Consider the following 23,633-nt stretch of genomic DNA (forward strand, 5'->3'; position numbering starts at 1 on the left):
AGATTCTGAGTTTTGCTATGTAAATGTTAAGCTTTGTCACAATATACCAATTATGTGGCTACAATAAATATATGAAATCTCTTCAATCATTTATAATGACCATGCACTCTTATATGAATCTAAGTGAAAGTTTTCGTAATTTGTAATTTAAATAGTTCTCTCAGTTTACCACCACCATGTGTAACACATATGAACCACCGGTCTAGCTGTGGAAGGCATCCCGTGTCCTGCTGTTCCCTAAACCTAACAAACCCCCCTCTGTTACCTCTCCCTATCGTCCCATCTGCCTCACCTCCGTGTTCAGTAAGGTCTTTGAGGCCACCATATTCACCGCCACCTTAACCGGCACCACCTCCTTCCCCATACCCAATGTGGCTTCCGGCCTTCCTTCTCCACTGACGACCAGTTCCTTAACCTTACCAATATTCTTTCCCTCCAACTTAACTCCCGTCGCTCCGCTCTTTTTGTTTCCCTTGATCTTCAGAACGCCTATGAACGTGTCTGGCATCCCAGGCTCCTCTTCAAACTCCAGACCTATGCTGTCCCCATCAACTTCATCCGTCTCGTTGCTTCCTTCCTCTCCCATAGTCCCTCCTATGTAACTATCCACAATTTCAACTCCCGTACTTTCTATCCCTCTGCTGGCGTGCCCCAAGGCTCTGTCCTTTGCCCTCTCCTCTATCTCCTGTACACTGCTGATATGCCCAAACCTCCCCCACCTGTTAATCTTCTCCTGTTTGCTGATGACACCGCCTTCCTAGCCCTTTATCCTACCCTTCAACGGTCCCAAACCCACCTTCACCAATTCACCTCTTGGTGCAACCAGTGGTTCCTCCGTATAAACTCTTCCAAGACCCAGGCGATCATCATAGGCCACATCACCCGCTCCTTCCGTCTCCAAGATTTCCACCTCACCATTTATGGCCGTCCTATCCACCTCACTCCTATCCTCATATACCTTGGCCTCACCCTCGACCTCCACCTCACCTGGACTCCCCATCTCCTTACCATCCAAAACAAAGCTCACAACAGACTCCGCCACCTGAAACTCCAGTCCAGCCGGATGTGAGGTCTGCATCCTTCCACTATCCTTCACACCTACAAATCCTTGATCCACCCATCCTCTGTTATGCCAGCATAGTTTGGATTTCTGCCCCTCCCCGGTTTTATAAAGCCCTCCAAATCCTTGAACGCCATGCACTCCGCCTCACCTTCTGCATCCACCTTCCGTCCCCCACACGCATCCTCTACGACCTCATCCCCTTCCCCTACCTTCTCCTTTTCCTTGAACACATCTGCACACTATATATCGTCCGTCGCCTTGATCCTCCTCACCCCCTGGTGTCTCCCTTCCTCTCCACCCCCAACCTGTTGCCGCACCTTTACCGCTGTGTCTCACCCTCTCTCCATCTCCACAGCCTCCACCTCCTTTCCCAACGCAACTTCCACCATCTACGCATAGTTTGGATTTTTGCCCCTCCCCGGTTCTATAAAGCCCTCCAAATCCTCGAACGCCATGCACTCCACCTCACCTTCTGCATCCGCCTTCCGTCCACCACCCGCATCCTCTATGACCTCATCCCCTTCCCCCACCTTCTCCTTTTCCGTGAACACATCTGCACACTATATATCATCCGTCGCCTTGATCCCCCTCACCCCCTGGTGTCTCCATTCCTCTCCACCCCCAACCTGTTGCCGCACCTTTACCGCTGTGTCTCACCCTCTCTCCATCTGCACAGCCTCCACCTCCTTTCCCAATGCAACTTCCACCATCTACCCTGCCGAATGACGAGCTTCACCCTGACATCGACCCTTCCTACCAACTCTAAAGCCATCTTCCTGCCTCCTCCTCAGGGCTCCCTCTCCTTCCCCTCCCTTCTTCTGAGTGGCTTCCCCCCCCCCTACTTCTGCCCTCTCTTGTGCCCCCTTTCAGTGTCTCTGCACTCCCTCCTGCCTTGTCTTCTCTCTTCATCTCCTTCCCCTCCAGTCTCCTGCCTCTTCTTGTACCTGCTGACACCCCTACTCTCTTCATCCCCCTGCCTCCCCTGCTGCACTTTGCTCTCACCTCCTTTTCCATCCTCTCCTACCTCCCCCTCGGCAGGTCCCACCTGGCAGTTTTATACTTTCACCGTGTGTGCTCCAAGTGGGTTTTAAGTGTGTTGTTCTGGAGTGTTTTTAATACTGTGAATGTGAATTCAGTGTCTTCTTTGTGTTTTAAGAACCACCAACTGCGTTTTTTAACTTTGTGGTGACTTTTTTAATTGCCCCCCCCCCCATGAACGTCTCCCTGTCAGTATATTTTTACCTCCATTATCTCCCCTTACTCTGTTTTTTGTTCCCTTTTTTATCGCCTTATATGTGTAGCATTTTATTCTTGTTTTAGTTGTCACGTCACTCGGCCGAGGAGCGGCAGATTCTGCCGCTAACAGCCCTCCCCTGCCCATATGGATCAGTTGAATGAAATCTTAATAAAGGAAAAAGAAAAATGTAATATCTAAAGCCAGTACGTACATCTCAGCGGGGATGGATAATGTTATTTCTGGTTTCTGACACTTCAGTTCGTTTATGTTATTAATTTTGATGCTGCACACACGCTCCATGACCATTCCCCGCAAGCAAAGATCACAGGACGTCCAGTCCGGCGATTTTCGAGGTGAGCTCAATGGTCAACCACGACCGAAATGTCTTATCAAGATATGCAAGAATAGTGCGTGCTTAATACTTTGGATCTGTAGCCGAATTTCATCAGTGACATGTTCCTGCGGTATAAAATACACGCCTGCATTCACAGTAAGAGTATTAAGGAAGCAGTGCACCAAACATCCACTCTTGAGGATTTTCACTGTAGCGAGAATCGGCACTATATTGGTTAACAAATCCACTTAACCTCATTGCTAAATGTAAATGTCGCCTCAATATTCTTGAGTTCAGCTTAAGTCTGATAACAATTAACTGGAACAAGCTTTTGCTCTACAGTTGCATCGGTAGGTCTAATTCGAGATAAGGCACACGGTGGCTGACCGCGAAAGACTCTGCACAACATCTTGTTGTACGAGAGCAACACTGATTTCCTAGACAGTTGTAAGCTATTTTTAAACTTTTTATTGTTTACTTTTTCTGCTTTTCACTTTTTTCAATTCTTCATTTTTTATTGTTTTGTAATGTTTGCACTTTTCACCCCTGCTTTCTTTGGAATTAGAATTATTGTATTGTTCTTGAAGTGTCATGGTTTTTCGCCTGCACGCCATATGGAACAGTTTTGTCCTCGATAGCTCTCTCTAAGCTATCACTATTTCTGACGGACTACCGTTTACTCCCGGGGCCTTGTTTCGACTTACGTTTTTCACTGCTCTGTCAAATACTTCTCGCAGTATTATATCTTCCATCTCATCTTCATCTACGTCCTGTTCCACTTTTATAATATTGCCTTCCAGTTCACCATCCTCGTCTAAGACCTATATGCATCCTTCCACCTTACAGCTTTCCCTTTGCGGAGCCACAAGTGTTTTGGAGCACACCATGCGGGTCACCTAAAATGAATTGTCGACCCAGTGGCACTGACAATAAGTAAAGCTTGAAGTGCGTCTGGGTTCAACGACATTATATCAAAGTAAATGTGTTTCCTGTTCAGATGTGTCACATTGCTTATTACATCAGATCTACGTTCATGAGTGGATACCCAGTTACCCAGGCGAACGATTGCTCGAAATACACCACACTACAGACGCAGGCCGGTGGAAACAGTATTATACTACGAGGAATATTTACCTGAGCTTCTGTGGGACGTGTGGCAGTAATCAAGGTTATCATGGCATATGTGGATTGCATGACGATTACTTTAAATCATATCCATCACTTCAAGCTTGATATCTTCACCAAAAACGATAGCATGTACCAACTGTCTGTGTCATAAGGCCAGAATCGTACTACAGAGGTTTGAGGAGCATGATACTGAATTCGGACTGATGATTTGGGCACCAAATTCGCCTGATCTGAACACTATGTACGCTAACGGGCACTGGTTCTTCATCCACAAACTATCGATCCGTAATTTACGGGAACTGTGTTACCTTTGTGTAGACGTCTGTCCCACATACATTCGCAGATCTACCAAGGATTTGTTGAATTCCTGCCACGCTACTGTTTTCTGTTCCAAAGATGGACCAACATGCTATTAAGCGTTTCTTGAGACTGAGAGGGTAATGCCCAGGAATCAGCATGGTTTTAGAAAGCATCGCTCGTGCGAAATTCAGATTGTCAGTTTCTCACATGATATACTGCGAACTATGGATGAAGGGCAACAGGCAGATTCCATATTTCTAGATTTCCGAAAAGCATTTGACACGGTGCCCCGTTGCAGTCTGTTAACGAAGGTATGAGCATATGGAATGAGTTCACAGATATGTGAGTGGCTTGAAAACTTCTTAACTAATAGAACTCAGTTTGTTGTAGTACCACAGGGCAGTGTAATAGGAACGCAGTTGTTTTCTGTACACATTAATAATTTGGCGGACACGGTGGGGTAGCAATCTACGGTTGTTTGCTGATGATACCATGGTGTAAGACAAGGTGTTGAAGTTCAGTGGCTGCAGGAAGATACAAAACCACTTAAATAAAATTTCCAGTTGGTGTGGTGAATGGCAGCTAGCGGTAAATGTGGAAAAATGTAAGTTAATGCGGATAAATAGGAAGAGCAAACCAGTAACGTCCGGTTAAAGTATTACTAGTGTCCTGCTCGACACAGTCAGGTCGTTTGAACAGCTGGGCGTAACGTTGCAAAGCGATTTTAAATGGAACGAACATGGAACTGTGGTAGGGAAGTCGAGTGGTCGACTTCGGTTTATGGGGAGAATTTTAGGAAAAAGTGGTTCACCTGTAAAGGAGACCGCATACAGAGCGTTGGCGCGACCTCTTCTTGAGTACTGCACGAGTGTTTGGGATCAGTACCAGGTAAGATTGTAGGAAGATATCAAAGCAATTCAGAGACGTGCTGCTAGATTTGTTACCGGTAGTTTCGAATAACAAGTAAGCGTTACAGAGAAGATTCAGGAGCTCAAATGGGAACCCCTGGAGGGAAGGCGACGTTCTTTTCGAGAAACATTGTTGAGAAAATTTAGAGAACCGGTGTCTGAAGCTGACTGCAGAACGATTCTTCTGCCACCAACGTACATTGCGCGTGGGAACCACAAAGATAACATACGAGGAATTAGGGTTTATATTGTGGCATACAGATAATCGGTTTTCCCTCGCTCTTTCTTGCGCATGGAACAGGAGAAGAAATGGCTAGTAGTGGGACCGTACGGTGGCTTGCGGAGTGTAGATCCAGAAGTAGGTGGCTCTTATGTCTTGGGTCATCATACGAGGGAATGCCGAAAAAGAAATGACCCTGTATTTTTTATATGAAAAATTTTAAAGCATTTGGAATGAAACAAACTTTATTAGCATTCTGCATCTCTGTTCTTCATGTCCACATATTCATTTCTCAGCATAGTCGCCATAGCGACGAACACAAGCCCCCCAACGAGCAACCAGTTTGTTCATACCGTCACTGTACAATGTTTGTTGACGGAGCCACAACCTCACCTCTGCTTGTACCGCTTCGTCACTGTCAAAGTGAAGTCCTCGAAGGTGTTTTTTAAGTTTTGGAGACAGATAAAAGTCTGTTTGAGAAAATTCGTAACCGCATGGATGATGACAGTAATCCTAAAGCGTCGGAATGTTGCAGATGACGTAGGGTTCGTGGGTGGTCCGGTGTCATGCTGAAGGAGAGGGTGCTTTCAATTTACTCACGTACCGACGTAGTTATGTTGCACACTACCACGTAAAACGCTACAATTCGAAGCCCTCTAGCGACAGACGGTTGCAACTTGCTTCAAGGAAGCGGCACAATCGACCGAGTAATATGCATGACATGGAGTGAGACTGGAATAAAAAATCTGGGGGCATTACTTTTCAGGTTTATGTACATAGGGTGGAAAATCTATGTAAAGGAATTTGCAGAGTTGTCAAAGGATATAAAAAGAAACACTTCTGTTACGCGTCGCAAATGTCACAAGATCAGTGCTTCCCTACTATGTTGAAGGGTTGGTTCTGGAGTACAAATAGTTCTGGCTACGTCGTATGCAACATGGACTTTTGAGTCTGATTTGCAAGGGAGTTCCATTTCACTGCTAGCAAACGTAAGTTTTGATTACTGCTAGCAGTGTTTACGTCACTAGATAAACAATTACATTATTAGTGTCTATGTTATGTTTACATGGAAGTTTCTACTGAAGTGTAAACGTTCTTGATGGATGGCCATGCCCTAATACACTTAGCTTACGTGCATCTAATTTACTGGGAGGGCACCTCTCGAGCAGCAAGATTCCTGGATGCAGAACGATTTCCACTGAAGAGTTTACCAAATAATGTCACATTTCAAAGACTTGGTGGTTGTCTTTGTGAAATTGTTTCTCATAGACCAGACCTGCAGGAAACTAGTAGACCTTACATTGTTCGAACTGTTAAGTGCCAGCAAGCTGTGTTTACAGTGAATGAGCACCATCACACAACCCATAGCCAAGAAAATAAACATCTCCAACGCCAAAGTATGGTAGGTCCTGCACGAGATGGGCAGGCATCCTTTCAGGTTTAAGAAAGTACAAGACCTAACAGCATATGACTCGCCTCTCACACATTTAATTGCGCTAATCGTATCAATAAGAGATTGTAAACACAGCTGACACGAAAATAAGTGTTTTGTTTACTAACGAGGCGGTCTTCACACGGGAAGGAATACCCAACAGCCACAGCAGCTATGTGTGGGAGTTGGAAAATCCTAAGACAGTTCGTGAGTTCGACCACCAACAGGGATTTTCCATAAATGTGTCAGCTGGTACTGCTCACGATCATCTGGTTGGGGCTTATTTTCTGTCTAAAACACTCGGCAGACAAAATTAACGTATCTTTCTCCATGAAGTACTGTCGGAAATGGAGTATTCCCTCTAGCAGTCAGGCAACGATTATGATTCCAGCACGATGGTGCCCCACCATACTTTGCCATTGATGTCAGAAAAAAATTAGGCAATGGTTTTTACTTTGCCGTTGATGATAGAAACAGTTAGGCATTTTTTTACCCAATCGTTGGATTGGGTGGGGCGGGCCAGTACCTTGGCAACCATGTTCTCCCGACCTCATGCCTACGTAGATGCTTTACGAGGCACCGATAGACACTGCGAGATAACTAGCTGGCCGTTTAGCTGAAGCTTTCAGACATTGTAAGTCAGACACCTGTTTGTTTTGAGCGTGTTAGACAACAGATAGCATGTAGATGACAGTTATGTGTCATTGTAGACTGGCGACATTTTCAGCAATGTTCATCACTCGGCGGTTCGAACATCGTCTCTTCATCACTAGCGTCCAATCATTCATGAACCCCTCACGGGGAAATTGTATAAATCTTGGAACAAATAAGCCCTCGCTCACAAATATTAAGTCAAAATTGACCTGGTTTCGACGCTACTATGAGCGTCGTCTTCAGAATTAGACTAACTGTTCTAAAAAATATTAGGTATATACTACATTAATAAAATTAAAGTTTGTACTGACTAGAAAAGATGCAGTACTTACAAGGCACATATTAAAAAAGAACTAAGCCGGAAAGGCGACGTCATGAACAGTTGTGAGATGGCGAGCCGCTAAGGGCTGCTCGTACTAAATGGTTCAAATGGCTCTGAGCACTACGGGACTTAACTTCTTAGGTCATCAGTCCCCTAGAACTTAGAACTACTTAAACCTAACTAACCTAAGGACATCACACACATCGATGCCCGAGGCAGGATTCGAACCTGCGACCGTAGCGGTCACGCGGTTCCAGACTGTAGCGCCTTTAACCTCTTGGCCACACCGGCCGGCGCTGCTCGTACTGTGAACAAGGATTGCAACGAGACCGAGGGCTTATTTGTTTCAATATAATTCTGACGCGGTCACTGAATCTTAGCAGCTATATTCAAAATTGTATAAATGTTTCCTTTTAGCTCCTCCAAACACTCTAAAAAATCTGTATACGTAGTTTTTTCTACGTACATATACGAATACACACACACAAACACGCGCGCTCGCACGCACACACTGACATTTGTATGTGTACATGCATCGGTATAATCAGGTGAGTTCGCATCAAAAGCGGTGTAGTAATACTCTTTGTTTCTAAATCTGTACCTCGATGAACAGATTGTGAAGTACTATTAAAGCATTAGCTTTTATGAAAACGATAACTCCAGCAAGGCTACGTGGGACTACAGCTGCCTATCTCAAATCAGATACACGATAGTTCAAGATTCAGTAATGTTTTGCAATTACCAAATTATCGCTCACATCGAGTTTTCAGTATTTTGTGTAACGTAGAAATGTGCAAGCATACACATTAAGCACAGTCGTAAGGCGTAAGAGACCCCAGATGCGTTACCAAGGAATGCGCCAACATGCAACTTATAAGCGAGTCCGCAAAGCATTAATAGTGGTTGCTTTGATATCGAACAAGTTGCCGAGATTGCGAATCAAAACGTCACAACACTATTTGTTTATCCATTCTTGTAGTACAGGACAAATGGTTCATCATTGATGATTTCCTTGTGGACAGATACGTACATGTTTATGTCCATTCTTAGCGTCCTTCTGATACACCACATCTCAAAAGGTTAGATTAACTTCTGTCCGGGTCTTCTCATATTCTCTGATTGTCTTAAATGCGGTGCTGTACTCTATATGTATATCCTTAGATATTTCTTCTTGAAATTAAGGCCTACAACTGAAACCAGTAGACTTCCATTAATGAGGAGTGCCCACTTCGCCTGTTCTACTGTGCTTCTTAAGACCTCCATGCTTCGTCCGTTATAAATGGTTGTGTTCCCAACGTGGCACATCACATTGAAATTTGAAAAATGCCATTTTATCGCCTTAAGCACTTGGTAAAAATTCTTTATTTGCGCATCAGTTTCGGTCGACTGACCATCATCAGGTTCATAAAAACGGTTGAAATGGCTCTGAGCACTATGGGACTTAACATCTGAGGTCATCAGTCCCATAGAATTAGAACTACTTAAACCTAACTAACCTAAGGACAGCATACACATCCATGCCCGAGGCAGGATTCGAACCTGCGATCACAGCAGGAGCGCGGTTCCGGACTGAAGTGCCAAGAACCGCTCGGCCACAACGGCCGGCTTCAGGTTCATAAAAATATTCACTTCATGAGAGGCGCAATATATAACCGTTAACGTCACATGATAAAACCATGAATTAAACGCTGTTTTCATATCGTGAGAGGAATTACATCGTTAATTATTGAAAGGTGGCTACACTGAGCCACAGCGCCAGAAATCGCGCCAGAGAGTATTGTTCGGCCGCCTCCACTGGCAGTGATTATTGAGACGCAGAGACAGGCAGTGCTTACCGAGAAGTTGTGGTGGACACTGCTTGTCGTGAAGTCAGAGTGAGATGTGGTAGTGGAGAGTGTTGTTCCATGTTTTATGCAGTGGTTTGATGGGAGAGATGGCAGATGTTGTTCTAATGGAGATATTGTAATGTTCAGGGTGCATTTCGTCAATATATATGGAGGTATTTTCTTTAATTCTTTTATTCTTTCAGTGACCTGAATAATGTGTCATTACAGGTTCAGTCAACAAAGCATCTGGCGTGTGTTCTTGTATTAGAGTGTAATTTGGTTTTCTTGCACAATTATAGTATTTCTAATTTTCTTTTATCACGTCAGTATAAATGGTATTTAAAAATTCTTGTCTTGTTGAATAAGAACCGTGCCAGATGTGTACGTTGAGTCATACTTCCACACACAGAACAGCTATACTTGTGCTATGTTGGCTTCGTAGATTTTATAGTTGCGTACTAAAACTAGTCAGGGCCAGCCGTTCACGAGACTTGCGTAATCGGACTTACAGCTACCAAAAAATTTGCATTCTTATTATATAAATAAAGCCCCCATGCACGTGGCGACCCTGCCAGGATTCGTACCTGGAATCTTCTGATTGTAAAAATAGTAGACAGTAGTATTGTTGTAGTAATTTGTAGTTTAGTAATTGTAGTCTAGATTGCATGTGTAGATTTGGTAATTGTCATTCTTCTAATGGTATTTCATAATTTAATTTTGTTGTCTTGTATACGTGTTTGACAATCTAGTGCAATTATTTCAACTGTTCGTTAATCGTGTTTGAGGGAAACATTTCATGTAAATGGTATTGTTGGAGATAAAGAGTCATTGTGTGTAATTTTCATATAGTGATGAGTTTTGTATATATTGTAAATGATTACGCGATCAATGAAAAAGGCAAAAATGATGAATAGTGAGAATAACGAAATTTTTGACATGGCGAACTCGCCAACACAGGACAACAGTATGATGGATAATGAAGTGGAAAACAATGTAATAATTCGGGAAAATAGTCCGGAACCATTTCAAAATTTTTCTCAATCAGAAAATTCACAGAATACGAGATTAACGATAGAGGATTCTGAAATAGTATCGAACAGAGATAGCCTTACAGCTATGCAGAAGGAAGTTAGTTTTGTGGGAAATGTTATGGGCGAAAAGAATTTCGAACAACTTAACACGGAGCAGTTGATGAGTGCAATATTAAATTTGGGATCTCGGTTAGAATCACAAATGGGAACAATGGAAACACGGTTTAGATCTGAATTAAAAACAGAGATAGGGACAATTAAGACACAGATGGGAACAATGGAAACACGGTTAGACTCACTGGGATCACAAATGGGAACAATGGAAACACGGATAGATTCACGAATAGGGACATGTTTCAAAAATATAAAAGATGAATTAAAGAAAGAAATCAGAGAAGAAGTACAACCGATTTTGAATGCTCACAATAATAGATTAGTTGCAGTAGAGATTAGACAAAGGGAACAGGATAGAGAACAGGAGGAAAGAGATCGCGTGACAGTACAGAAATTTTCAGGGTTAAATTTACAACGTGCACACGATAAGAAAGAAATATTTGAGAGAATCGAGGAATCCGTACCAAATGACAGATTAAATAACCTAACACAACAGTATGAACAGTTAACTACTAAATGCGTTAATACTGAAACGCGAGTCGCGACACTTACGGAAGACGTAAATAAACAGAAAGAACAAATTGGTGACTTATCGGAAAGAGTGGAGGAGATTTCAGATAAATTGACAAATCTTAGTTTAAATGGGGACAGAGATTCAGATGACACAGCTCCATTGCCATTTTCAGAAACCGAAGAGTACCAGAGCATAAATAAACATGTTGAAAATCAGGGAAAATTTAATGAACGCGTGAAAAGGGAATTTGAGGCATTAAAAAAGCAAGTCAAACAAATTGAAGGCGAAATCGTAGGAAAAGACGGCAAAAGAAATTTAGAATCACAGATACCAGAGGGGTTTGAAGAAAATAATTTGTTTCATTTGCGGAATGCAACAAGAGAGCGCCAGGCGCGTGAATTTAACAATAATCGTCATTGTGACTGGAACAGACGCGGTAGGTCTTTGTCGCCAAGAGGCGAAAACATTGACTATAAACACTTCTTAACTGTTCGGAAGATTAAGATATTTCGCAATTCTAAGAACGAAATACATCCATGTTCATGGTCAGGTCAATTTGCGTACGCACTTCCGCCAAATTTGCCACTAAGTCACAAACTGAAATTTATGTGCAGCTATTAATGTCCTCAGGGGATTCACTACACTAAGTGAATATGTGCCGTAGCGTGCACAGGGCCTCGAGCTGTAGTGGTGCTATTTCTCTTTTAGTTTTCTGCACCGCTGCCTACTCTTTTACTATTCTTTGCATCTATCAAAACAACTCTTCGACTATCAATCTATCTAGAGAGACGCTAAAAAATAACCGGATATGACTATTTTACCCAAAAGTGACTTTGGAAATTACCGTTTGGACTTAATGTATTTTCAGCAGCATTCATTCGTAGTTTAAATGAAATTTTACCTGTTTATCTTCGTGACAATATTACTTCTTTTGTCGACGACATTCTTATTGCTAAAAATTCTTGGAGTGAGCACAACAAAATTTTGGATTCATTGTTACGTATCTTTGCAAGAGTTGGCATTACAGTTAACTTAGAAAAATCTGAATTTGGTCGTTCTCAGGTGAGATTTCTCGGTCACATTAGTTCTACAGAAGGTATTCTTCCTGATCCAGAAAAATTAGACGCTATTCGTAATTATGCTGTTCCTACCACAAAACGTGATGTTCGTAGTTTCCTTGGTGTCTGTAATTTTCTTAGACGCTTTGTTAGATTGGACAATTTGGCCACACCTCGTTTTTGCGATCTATCTGGAAAGTTCTTTTTAAACGAAAATCGGTCGACAACTCTGTTTGGTTAGTTTGTATTCCTGATGAGTGGGTTAATAAGCTGATTTGGTATACGCATTTCAGTTATGCACACTTTGGTCCCAGAAAATGCTTTCATAAATTACGAGAAAATTGCTACTTCAATAATATGGAAAAACGTATTCGATTGTTCTTGCCAAATGCAAATTATGTCAAAAGGCTAAGCCGCCAACAGTATCTCACAGAGCACCGTTGTTTCCTATCATTCCAGCAAAATTAAAGGACATGGCTGCAGTTGATTTGTTCGGTCCAGTGGTTCGATCTACTAATGGTTTTGCGTACATTTTCGTAGCAGTGGAGTTGACATCTAAATATGTGTGTTTTACACCGTTACGCAAAGCAACAGCTCGTTCAGTATCTAATGCTTTCATTAACCATTTTCTTAAAGAAGTGGGTCATGTTGATAAGGTTATATCAGATAATGGATCACAGTTTCGTTCTAAAATTTGGCTTCGTACTCTACGGCGTCGTAAAATTAAACCAATTTTCATTTCACTTTTTCACCCTCAATCTAACGCTTCAGAGAGATGGATGAAGGAAATCAATAAATTATGTCGTCTTTATTGTCATCAGAATCACAGAACTTGGGATCAGTATCTTCATATTTTTCAAAACATTCTGAATGAACTTCCTAACGACTCAACTCCTTTACCACCTATACTGATATTAAAAAACAAAGCACCGACAAATCGCATTTCTGAAATCGTTCCTTTTCCGCCTACACGGAAACTGCGGCATTCTGAAGTTGTCAACCTGGCTCTACAAAATATTGCATCTGCGGCTGCTAGAAGAGAGAAATCAGCTAAGCGTCCTGGTCGTTTAAAAATCTTGTCAGTTGGTCAGAAGGTGTTAATTAAGGCTCATCGTTTGTCTCACAAAGGAAAAGGCTTGTGTCGGAAATTTTTTCTGCTTTATAACGGCCCATATAGAATTCGCAAAATTATTCATGATAACACTGTAGAAGTAGAAACTCTTAAATCACGACGCTCTAAGGGAATACATCATATATCTAACGTTAAAATTTTTGTGGAATGATATACTTTTGAAAAATTTTTGTAGAATGACATACTTTTGAGAAACTAACAGTTGTATGTAAACACACGGAGAGTACAAGGATACCGTGCTGTGTTTTGGCGGCGGCATATACTCAAAGCAACAGTCAAGTCTGCGCGCCGCACAAGGCAGTCGTTGACCGCAAACAATCACTTCCTACGTCACGCACCTACAGCTGATCGAGCGCTCAGTGCGAATGCACTGACAGCCGTAAATAAATACACAGTCTAATTTCTCCGACTAAATTCAGTATAAAGCTATAGTGACTTGATGAATTCTGTTATTAACATTCAGTATTTTTCAGGATACGGTTCTATAAAATATTTAAGAACTTCAGGGAAATTCTGTGCGTATCCGACGTTAAGACGACTTGCTATCGAGAAAATTTCAGGAAAAATGTCATTTCGAAGAAAAAAGTAATAAACTAAAAAGGTAATTATTAATTGAGTTTATTTTTCAGGTAACATATTTCCACTTAGGTACGTACTTTAGACGTAATTTGCTGCTCGCGATTACGTGATTCATACTTTGTGCTAATTACATGTTCTATGAATTTGCTTGTGAAGCGACGTGCTTGCGTACGTTAACTGATTTGACAATGATTATTAATGAACTGAGTTGTAACTTGTGTATATTATGCGTCGCTTGGCTGCACTGCTTTTTCACTGATGTCATATTTTTTTATTATGTGCCTGCTGTGCCTATTTATTTAAATTATAATTGTCACCTGATTAATTGTGCTGATATGGTTAGGTATGTAAGTTATACTTTGTGATTTATCTGCTTGCGCCTTCATGTTTACTTATTTGCTTGCGCCTTCATGTTTATTTATTAAGATTACATATGAACATTTATTTGCTTACGGTTATACGATGCTGATGACCTGTTTATTACGTAAGATATGTTTGCTGCTATGCGTATGGATTGCATATTTATACATTTCTGTTCGTTGTCACAACTACTCTTTAATTTTGTATATAGAAATGCTGTTATACTGTGTATGAACATAGAGTTTAGGTTACACTATGGTATTAGTTACGGATTGTTCGCTTGGCGAAGCCTCGTTATAGAAATTGTGCTGCATCCACTTGTTGACATTCTGTTCACTACTGGTATATTTACTCGCTGTTGCTTGTTTTGCTTACGCTCAGTGCTTTATATTTTAACATAAGAAAATGAACTGCAGTAATTCGACGAGCGACTTTAGTACAAGAAACATCATAGAAGTCACATGAGCTGGAGGTTTTATGAAAGCTGTATAAATGTATGCCAATAGAAAAGGAAGCTAACGACATGACATACCAACACAGTTATTACACTGCATTTTTCGTGAGCAATTGAAATAGGAAGTGGCACTTGACACAAGAAATACTCCACACGTTTGCTTCTGTTTGCCATAATTCTTGAAGTGGTGTACACACTGTGAAATATTAGGATCATTCACACTCCGTAATCGTACTTAATTACTGAGAGTTATTCGAACTAAGTCTGTTAGAGGTCATGTTTGCATTCTTTGTTTATAATTCATAATGAGTAGAAGATTTTGGTCAGATGGATTACACAGAGGTTGTGTGTTGACAGTGTGTCTTCGGATTGTATGGGATGAGGAGGTTTGCATTAGGATTTTATCTGTACTCGATCGAGGAGACTGACTAGAGGAAAGAGTTGTTATGGAAGTGAATTGATACTGGCAATAAGGTTTATATGTATCGACGTATTGAAGAGGTATTATGGAGGTATTGAGATTATATGAAGTTGATTGGAGTTATGGTGTATAAGAGGTAAAATAAGTGAGGTGCATATTTTTTTTTTTTGTTGTTGGTCTATATGGAACAAGGAGGATGAAGATAGCAGACTAGAACACTAAAATGGAAGGAAGATTGTCTACACACACTTTGTTAAATCACTAAGCAGTATGTACTTTTTTTTGGAGAGAGGAAGTTGCATATCTTGGCACACTGACAGTTGTTCAGCAACCGTACATTTTGATCTGGCTTGGCAAACATTGGTCTTGACATGATGACTATGACGTTGACTTAACTATTATTGACTGTTATACATTGCTGTCACTACTACTTGATACACATGATGAACGTGAAATTTTGACAGAAGTGGATTCACACAGTTAACACTATTCTATTACACTGTAGTACTTAATGTGGATGAAAGATGAGTGAGTGTGTTTTGTGTGTTTTCCTTTCCTAATCCTACCCACCTATCTCCTAAATATTATTTTATTTGTTTGTAGTGGCTTGCACTGACACCCATAAATATTATAGGTTTACTGATGTTTGTGTATTTGTAATAGTTAATATGACAATTATCTGACATCATTTGTGTGTTTGTTATGATTTGTATGTTTAGTGTAAAAGCATTTGTATGTGTATTCAAACTATTGTTCATGCTTGAACTGTCTGATCAGTGATAGTAAATATTATGGACTGTTACTTGTACTTTTTCTACATGATTGGTGCCACTATGACATGTTTAATTTCTACTGAGGAACAGTGTGATCAGTGATAGTGAATATGATGGACTGCTCTCTGCACCTACTCAACATTGCTGGGTGCCACTGATGGACTGCTTCTACTGAAATGATGTCACCTGTTGGAGTCTGCACCTGTTCCACAATGCTGGGTGCCACTGATGGACTGCTTAGCTACTTCTATGGAAATTATGTCATTTGTCGGTGTCTGCACCTACTCAACAATGCTGGGTGCCACTGATGAACTGCTTCTACTGAGAAATGTGACTTGTTGCTGTGTGTACCTCTTCAACATTGCTGGGTACCACAAATGGAACTGCTTCTACTGAAATGATGTTACTTCTTGCTATCTGCACCTACTCAACATTGCTGGGTGCCACTGATGGACTGATTCTACTGAGATGATGTCACCTGTTGCTGTTTGCACCTACTCAACATTGCTGGGTGCCATTGATGAACTGCTTCTACTGAGAAATGTGACTTGTTGCTGTGTGTACCTCCTCAACATTGCTGAGTGCCACTGATGGACTGCTTCTACTGAAATGATGTCACCTGTTGGAGTCTGCACCTGTTCCACAATGCTGGGTGCCACTGATGGACTGCTTCTACTGAAATGATGTCACCTGTTGGAGTCTGCACCTGTTCCACAATGCTGGGTGCCACTGATGGACAGCTTCTACTGAAATGATGTCACCTGTTGGAGTCTGCACCTACTCAACATTGCTGGGTGCAGCCATTTCATCACAGCTTCCAAGCGCTTGCTATTTGTTCCTTTTTCAAGTGATTGACATTTCTGTATTCCTGATTTTTCCTCAATATATTTGTATTTTCTTCTTTCTTCGACCAACTGAAGTATTTATTCTGTTACCCATAGTTCTCTCACAGTTACCTTCCTTGCACCTCGTAATTATGTTGTTGTTTCTAGCTTCCGTAATTGCCCTTTTTAGAGATTTCAAATCCTCTCCAAAAGGAACTACCTACTGAGTTATTTAATTCTGAAGTATCCTTAGCCACATAAAACTTGAAATATGTCTCGTGATTCATTAGTACTTCCGCACCCCACTTCACTGGGCATTGATTCTTGTTGTGTTGCCTCTTTATCTTAAGCCTGTTCATCATATTTAAAAAACTCTTATGTAATACTAAATCTGTCCCTGGGTACGCCTTCCCACACCTCCCGCCCTTTTCCACGTATACCTCCTTGAGATTCTTGAACAGACTTTCGCTTATTAGCATCTGAAATTTATTGCAGAACTCAATTAGCCTTTGGTAAACCTTCCGGGATGTAAGGTCGTGGTCCATGAAACTCTTCAGCTCCTAACGTTTCGTCCAGAGCTGCGCTGGACATCTTCAGAGGGGTGTTTCTCCTCCGGTGAGGTTTACCAGAAGATATGTCATCCGTTCGTGAAAGCCTTCATACAATGATCAATTTGCCTTTCTCCTGTCTCATTCCTACTGCTAAGTCCATATTCTCTTGTAACAGTTTCTTGTTCTCCTTTCCCTACATCTTCATTCTTACCACCCATGACTACTAGAGTTTCATCTCATTTTACTTACTGAATTACCTGTAGAGTATCCTCATACACCATCTCTATCTCTCCATATTCTTCATTACCTGTTGAATTTCCTCATACACCACCTCTATCTCTTCATATTCTTCTCTTGTAACGTCGGCGAGTACACTTGAACTATTGACGTCGGTGTTGATTTGCTGTCGATTCTGATGAGAAAAACCTGACGCTGAACTGTTCACAATAAAATAAATAACGAATACTACTTCCGTTATACCGTACCTGTTGCTGTTGACATTACCCTACACTCGCCAGACCAGAAATCTTTGTCTTCTTACCATTTCACTTCATTGACACCCACTGTACCTTGATTGAGCCTTGGGAGTCTTTGTATACGACGTAATCGGAGAACAGCAGCTTATGGCTTGTATGTGACGACGTAGATTTCCGAGTCTTCTACGTAACCTCTAGAGGACGGCAGACCATCTTCATTAACGCCGCTACCCTGCCGTTTGATACGATTCGTTGGAGTCGGCGTTGGGCGTGTACGTACGGCAGCGGCTCCGCCCGTTGTTTTCTGTAGCTGGCGGGCGGACCCCTGCCGCGGCAGCCGTGGGCCCAGACCGCATCAAAGGGCGCCGGCGTCCGCCACTGTAGCCGCGGGACGGCGGGGAGGGGGCGGGTGTGCGGGGGCGGCGGCGGCGGCGGCTTCCGGCGGCATGATTGACGGGCGCGCCTGGCGCTGACGGCCGCAGATGTCGCGTCAGCAGTCAGCGTCCTCCTGACAGCCGCGCCCGCGGGCGCCCCGCGGCCGTTTCCGCTCACGGCAATCTCCGGAGAGTCGGCGTCCGACCAGCACGCGAGGCGCAGATCACTATAAGTATGAACTTCGATGGTGATGGCTATTCATTATCACTACTTATGTTTACGGGTTAGATATCTTTGCCTGTTCGAAAACCGAGCAATTTAAAGCCGATCGCACCATCTTCGTGATCGTCAGATTCTTCTTCTACGGCCGGACGGAGTGGCCGAGCGGTTCTAGGCGCTACAGTCTGGAGCCGTGCGACCGCTACGGTAGCAGGTTCGAATCCTGCCTCGGGCATGGATGTGTGTGATGTCCTTAGGTTAGTTAGGTTTAAGTAGTTGTAAGTTCTAGGGGACTGATGACCTCAGCATTTAAGTCCCATAGTGCTCAGAGCCATATGAACCATTTTCCTCTTCTACGTTTGGTTCTGGACTGACAGCTTTTCCTTGGTATCTACGACGGCGTGCGGAAAGGTACCGCCTCCGAATTGTTTATTACGTTTTCAGTGTCGATTGAGAAATCACACGTCATGCGAAGAGGTGACCAAAGTTATGGGACAGCGATATGCAACTACGCAGATGCCGATAGTATCGTGTACACAAGATATAAAGGGGAAGCGGATTTGCGAATCTGTCATCTGTACTCAGATGATACATGTCAAAATGTTCCCGATCTGATTATGAACGCACGACCGGAATTAACAGACTTTAACTTACGGTAAACGTACAACGTGCATTGTCCTCCTTGTATAAAATTTCGAAAAACAGTGTGAAATTAACAAATACAATGAATTGCATCAATACCTCACTCTGTTAAAGCAAATTTAAGAACTTTCTAACATTTAAAGATAAATAATTTGTTGTGGAAGAACCTCCTTTACGCTGTATCAGTGTACTAGGCAATGTTTATACACGTATCAATTGAATTTACAGTTTTTTCTCCACTGCATCCTTCGCATTATTACTTTAGTTTTGTTCGTTCGTACTATGATTCACAAACTGCACCTCGCGGAGCCAGGTACTTGTGGATTACATCATAATTCGATATTTTGAAGTTATGCTACCGTTGATGATATTTTGTTATGTTACTCTTTTGTAATATTTTGTTTCCTATCTTCCGTGTTCCGACTTTTGAAGTTGATATGTAGAGCAGATCGAGACCGGTAGCCGTAAATAAAAAGAAAGTGTAATCCATACGGTTTTTTTTTTTCAGTCTTAGCAGTCTCCTGAGAAATATTGATCTTTGGTGAGACAACAATTGTAAATCAAAAATCACCGTAATTAGTCACAAGTCAATAATTTTCACGAGATGCGTTTCATTCTAAGGTTAAATATCCTACACATTCTGGCAGAAACTGAAAGCAGAGATGGAAGAACATTGCTCATTCACATAGACAAAGCAAAGCCAATATAGACTATTTTCTGATACCAGTGTGTTAACCCTAGAAATTCTGTACAGGGGCAAAGATTTCGTGAATGAATTCGACACAATAAGTGGTCCAATATATTCTATATCTTCAAGTTGAAAATATGAGTAGCATCAGATGTTTCTGTACGTTCGACTGTATTGCCTGCTGATTCTCCAGCTGCCGGATTAGTTTCCGGGAACGATGAATGTGGGTCACCATAAGCAGACCCTGCAAATGACAAGAGTGTTTTTCAGCCTCCCAAACCCATAGCAAACAAGGTTGTGGAATTACGATTTGGGAACCTCATTTTCTAAGTTATAGTCCAATGGGCTTTTGGGACAAGTATTCCACGTAAAATACAGTGAGGCACACAACGTGCAGATTGCACGATGGACCTACACTCGCAGTCACGAATATAAGCAGTCCACTCTCATTAATGTCACCACCGCCGAACAAGAGGCTACCAACAGTATGTCCTCAAAGACCGTTCTGTGAACATTGCTGCGCACGGGCCTTTGCAGGAGGCGTCTAGTTCGTGCACCCATGCTGACACCTGTTCGTCGGCAACAAAGGCTGGAATTTGCAGGCAGCTGGACGTTCACTGAGTGGCGACAGGTGAGCTTTTCAGATGAATCAGATGTTATGCTGCATCGGATAGATGGCCGTCAACGTAAACGGCGTGAAACGCCTGAATGAAAACACTCTGCAAACCAAGAAGGAGTATTATGGTCTGTGGAATATTTTCGTGGCGTCGCCTGGGCGATTTCGTTATTCTGGAAGGCACAATGGATTAACACAAGTACGCATCTATCCTTGCGGACCAGGCCAACCGCCTCACACCGTGTGTTTTTCTCGGCACGATGGCACCTACCAGCAGGACAAGGCAACGTCTCACACAGCTCGCTGTGATTCGAAGAACACCAACATGAGTTTATCGTACTCCCCTCGCCAACAGTCTTCCCAAAATTAAATCCAGTAGAGAATCTGTGGACCACCTCGATCAGGCTGTTAGCACCATCAATCCTCAACGGGAAAACCTACTATAGATGGCCACGGCACTGGGTTCGACTGGCAACACATCCCTTTCGTTACCTTCCAGAACCTTCCAGAATCTCACCGACTCTCTTCCTGCACGTCTCGCATCGGTTCGAGCTACAAGAGATGGCCATTCAGGCTTCTGATGGCTGGTCATATTAATACGATTGGACAGTGTAATATCGGATGGGACGAGGCAGATTACGACAACGTTCTGGGAACGGCACAAACCAAAAGCAGTTAACATGTCACACGTTGCTCATCTTCCTCCTTGCACAAGCGAAATGGTTGTCACTGACAAAAGAAAAGTTTTAGGTACGAAAGGCGTATCACTTCGGCGTGGTTCCAATGCCGGAAGGCGCTCGTTTAGTAAGTTAGATTGTACATATACTATCATAAATGGCTCTGAGCACTATGGGACTTAACATCTGAGAGGTCATCGATCCTCTAGAACTTAGAACCACTTAAACCTCACTAACCGAAGGACATCACACACATCCATGCCCGAGGCAGGATTCGAACCTGCGACCGTAGCGGTCAACCTGAGCACATCACACACATCCATGCCCGAGGCAGGATTCGAACCTGCGACCGTAGCGTTCGGGCAGTTCCAGACTGAAGAACCTAGAACCACTCGGCCACACCGGCCGCTCTACTTTAAGTGCCACCTTTTTCTTTTTTAAGTGTCGATTAGACCGTCATCGAGAGCGCACCGCTAGTTCCTGCAACTAATAAGGCGAGTACACTGTTCGCTTGTTACGGATTCTTACGAGCTTCAAACAGCAGCGACTTATTTTCATTTACCTGTGTAGTTACTGGTTTATTTTTGTAATTTCTTGCGTATTCGAGTGCTTTGTAGGCACAACCTTTTATTTCAATAACAGTTAGTGTAGAGTACCGCCCTTGCTATCGACCGTTGTATCGACCCTCGTATCGTACAGGCTTTTGTTTGTTTGGTTAGAACAGCTCAGTGTCAATTAGATGTCAGTGGGAGAGCACTTCGATTTCCCGCTGCTAATAAGGCGAGTACACCGTTCGCCGGCCGGAGTGGCCGTGCGGTTCTAGGCGTTACAGTCTGGAACCGCGAAACCGCTACGGTCGCAGGTTCGAATCGTGTCTCGGGCGTGGATGTGTGTGATGTCCTTAGGTTAGTTAGCTTTAAGTAGTTCTAAGTTCTAGGGGACTGATGACCTCAGTGAGTCCCATAGTGCTCAGAGCCATTTGAACCATACACCATTCGTTTGTTGCACATTTTTACGAGGTAAAACAGGAGCGACTGCAGTAATGGATAGGAACTATAGGAACTGTGATTGCTGTGTACCGATGCGAGCTGAGTTGGCGACACTTCGCTCACAGCTAAGGCTGCGTTGGTTTCTCTCATACAGCTTGAAGCTGCTGCCAAGGGGCGTCACTGTGGGGGATCGGAGGCGGGGATTCGAGGGACGTCGAGCACGTCCCACATATCCTCCGATCGGTCCACTGCTGTGACCTCCCTGGGTACTGCCTGCACCGAGGTTGACACCTCACCCGTGGTCGAGTGGGAGATCATTCCAAAGTCTGGCAGGCAGCGAAAAACTTTCCGAAGGACCGATCGCAGAACCCCCCGAACAGGTTTCTGGGGTTGTGGCTGACGATGTCTCTGAGCCGGATGCAATCGTCCACCCTGTTCCAGAGGAAGCTTCTCGGCCCGCAAGGTCTGGGCATTCACAGAGGGTGGGTTTGCTGGTAGTTGGGAGCTCCAACGTTAGGCGCGTAATGGGGCGCCTTAGGAACATGGCTGCCAAGGAGGGAAAGGAAGCCAGTGTGCGCTCTCTGTGCATTCCGGGAGGAGTGATTCCGGATGTGGAAAGGTTGCTTCCGGAAGCCATGAAGAGTACAGGGTGCAGCCAACTGCAGGTGGTGGCTCTTGTCGGTACCAATAACGTGTGTCGCTTTGGATCGGAGCAGATTCTGTCTGGTTTTGGGCTTCTAGCGGAAATGGTAAAGACTGCCAGTCTTGCTTCCGAGATTAAGGCGGAGTTCAGCATCGTCGATAGAACCGACTGTGGTCCTTTGGTGCAGAGCCGAGTGGAGGGTGTGAATCAGAGGCTCAGGCGGTTCTGTGACTGTGTAGGCTGCAGATTCCTTGACTTGCACCATTGGATGGTGGGTTTCCGGGTTCCGCTTAATAAGTCAGGAGTCCACTACACGCAGGAGGCGGCTACACGGCCAGCGTGGGCTGTGTCGAATGGACTGGGCGGTTTTTTAGGTTAGAGGGTCTCAGGGAATCACAGAAGGGGCGTTCGTCTAAAAGTGGCCAGGTAAAACACGGTAAGGTAGTCGAAGAAATGATTCGTATTGCAGTTGTAAATTGTCGTAGCTGTGTTGGGAAAGAACCAGAGCTCCAAGTCCTAATAGAAAGCACTGAAGCTCAAATAGTTGTAGGTACAGAGAGCTGGCTAAAGCCGGAAGTAAGTTCAACTGAAATTTTTTCAAACGATCTAACAGTGTTCAGAAATGATAGATTAAACACAGTTATTGGTGGAGTATTAATTGCTGTCAGAGGTAGTTTGCCTTGTAGCGAATATGAAATAGATAGTTCATGTGAAATAGTATGGGTAGAGGTTATACCTGACAATCGGACTAAACTATTAACTGGATCGTTTTACCGATCCCCCGATTCAGAAGACATAGTTGCTGAACAGTTCAAAGAAACCTTGTGTCTCATTTCAAATAAGTACCCCGCTCATAAAATTAAAGTCGTTGGTGACTTCAATCTACCCTCGGTATGCTGGAAAAATTATACGTTTAAAGCCGGCGGCAGGCATAAAACATCATCGGAAATTGTACTGAATGCTTTCTCAGAAAATTATTTTGAACAATTGGTTCATGAGCCTACTCGAAGCGTAAATGGTTGTGAAAGCATACTTGACGTTTTAGCCGCAAATAATCCTGGACAAATAGTGAG

This window comes from Schistocerca cancellata, chromosome 5, assembly GCF_023864275.1.
Source record: "Schistocerca cancellata isolate TAMUIC-IGC-003103 chromosome 5, iqSchCanc2.1, whole genome shotgun sequence".
Classification (NCBI taxonomy): Eukaryota; Metazoa; Arthropoda; class Insecta; order Orthoptera; family Acrididae; genus Schistocerca; species Schistocerca cancellata.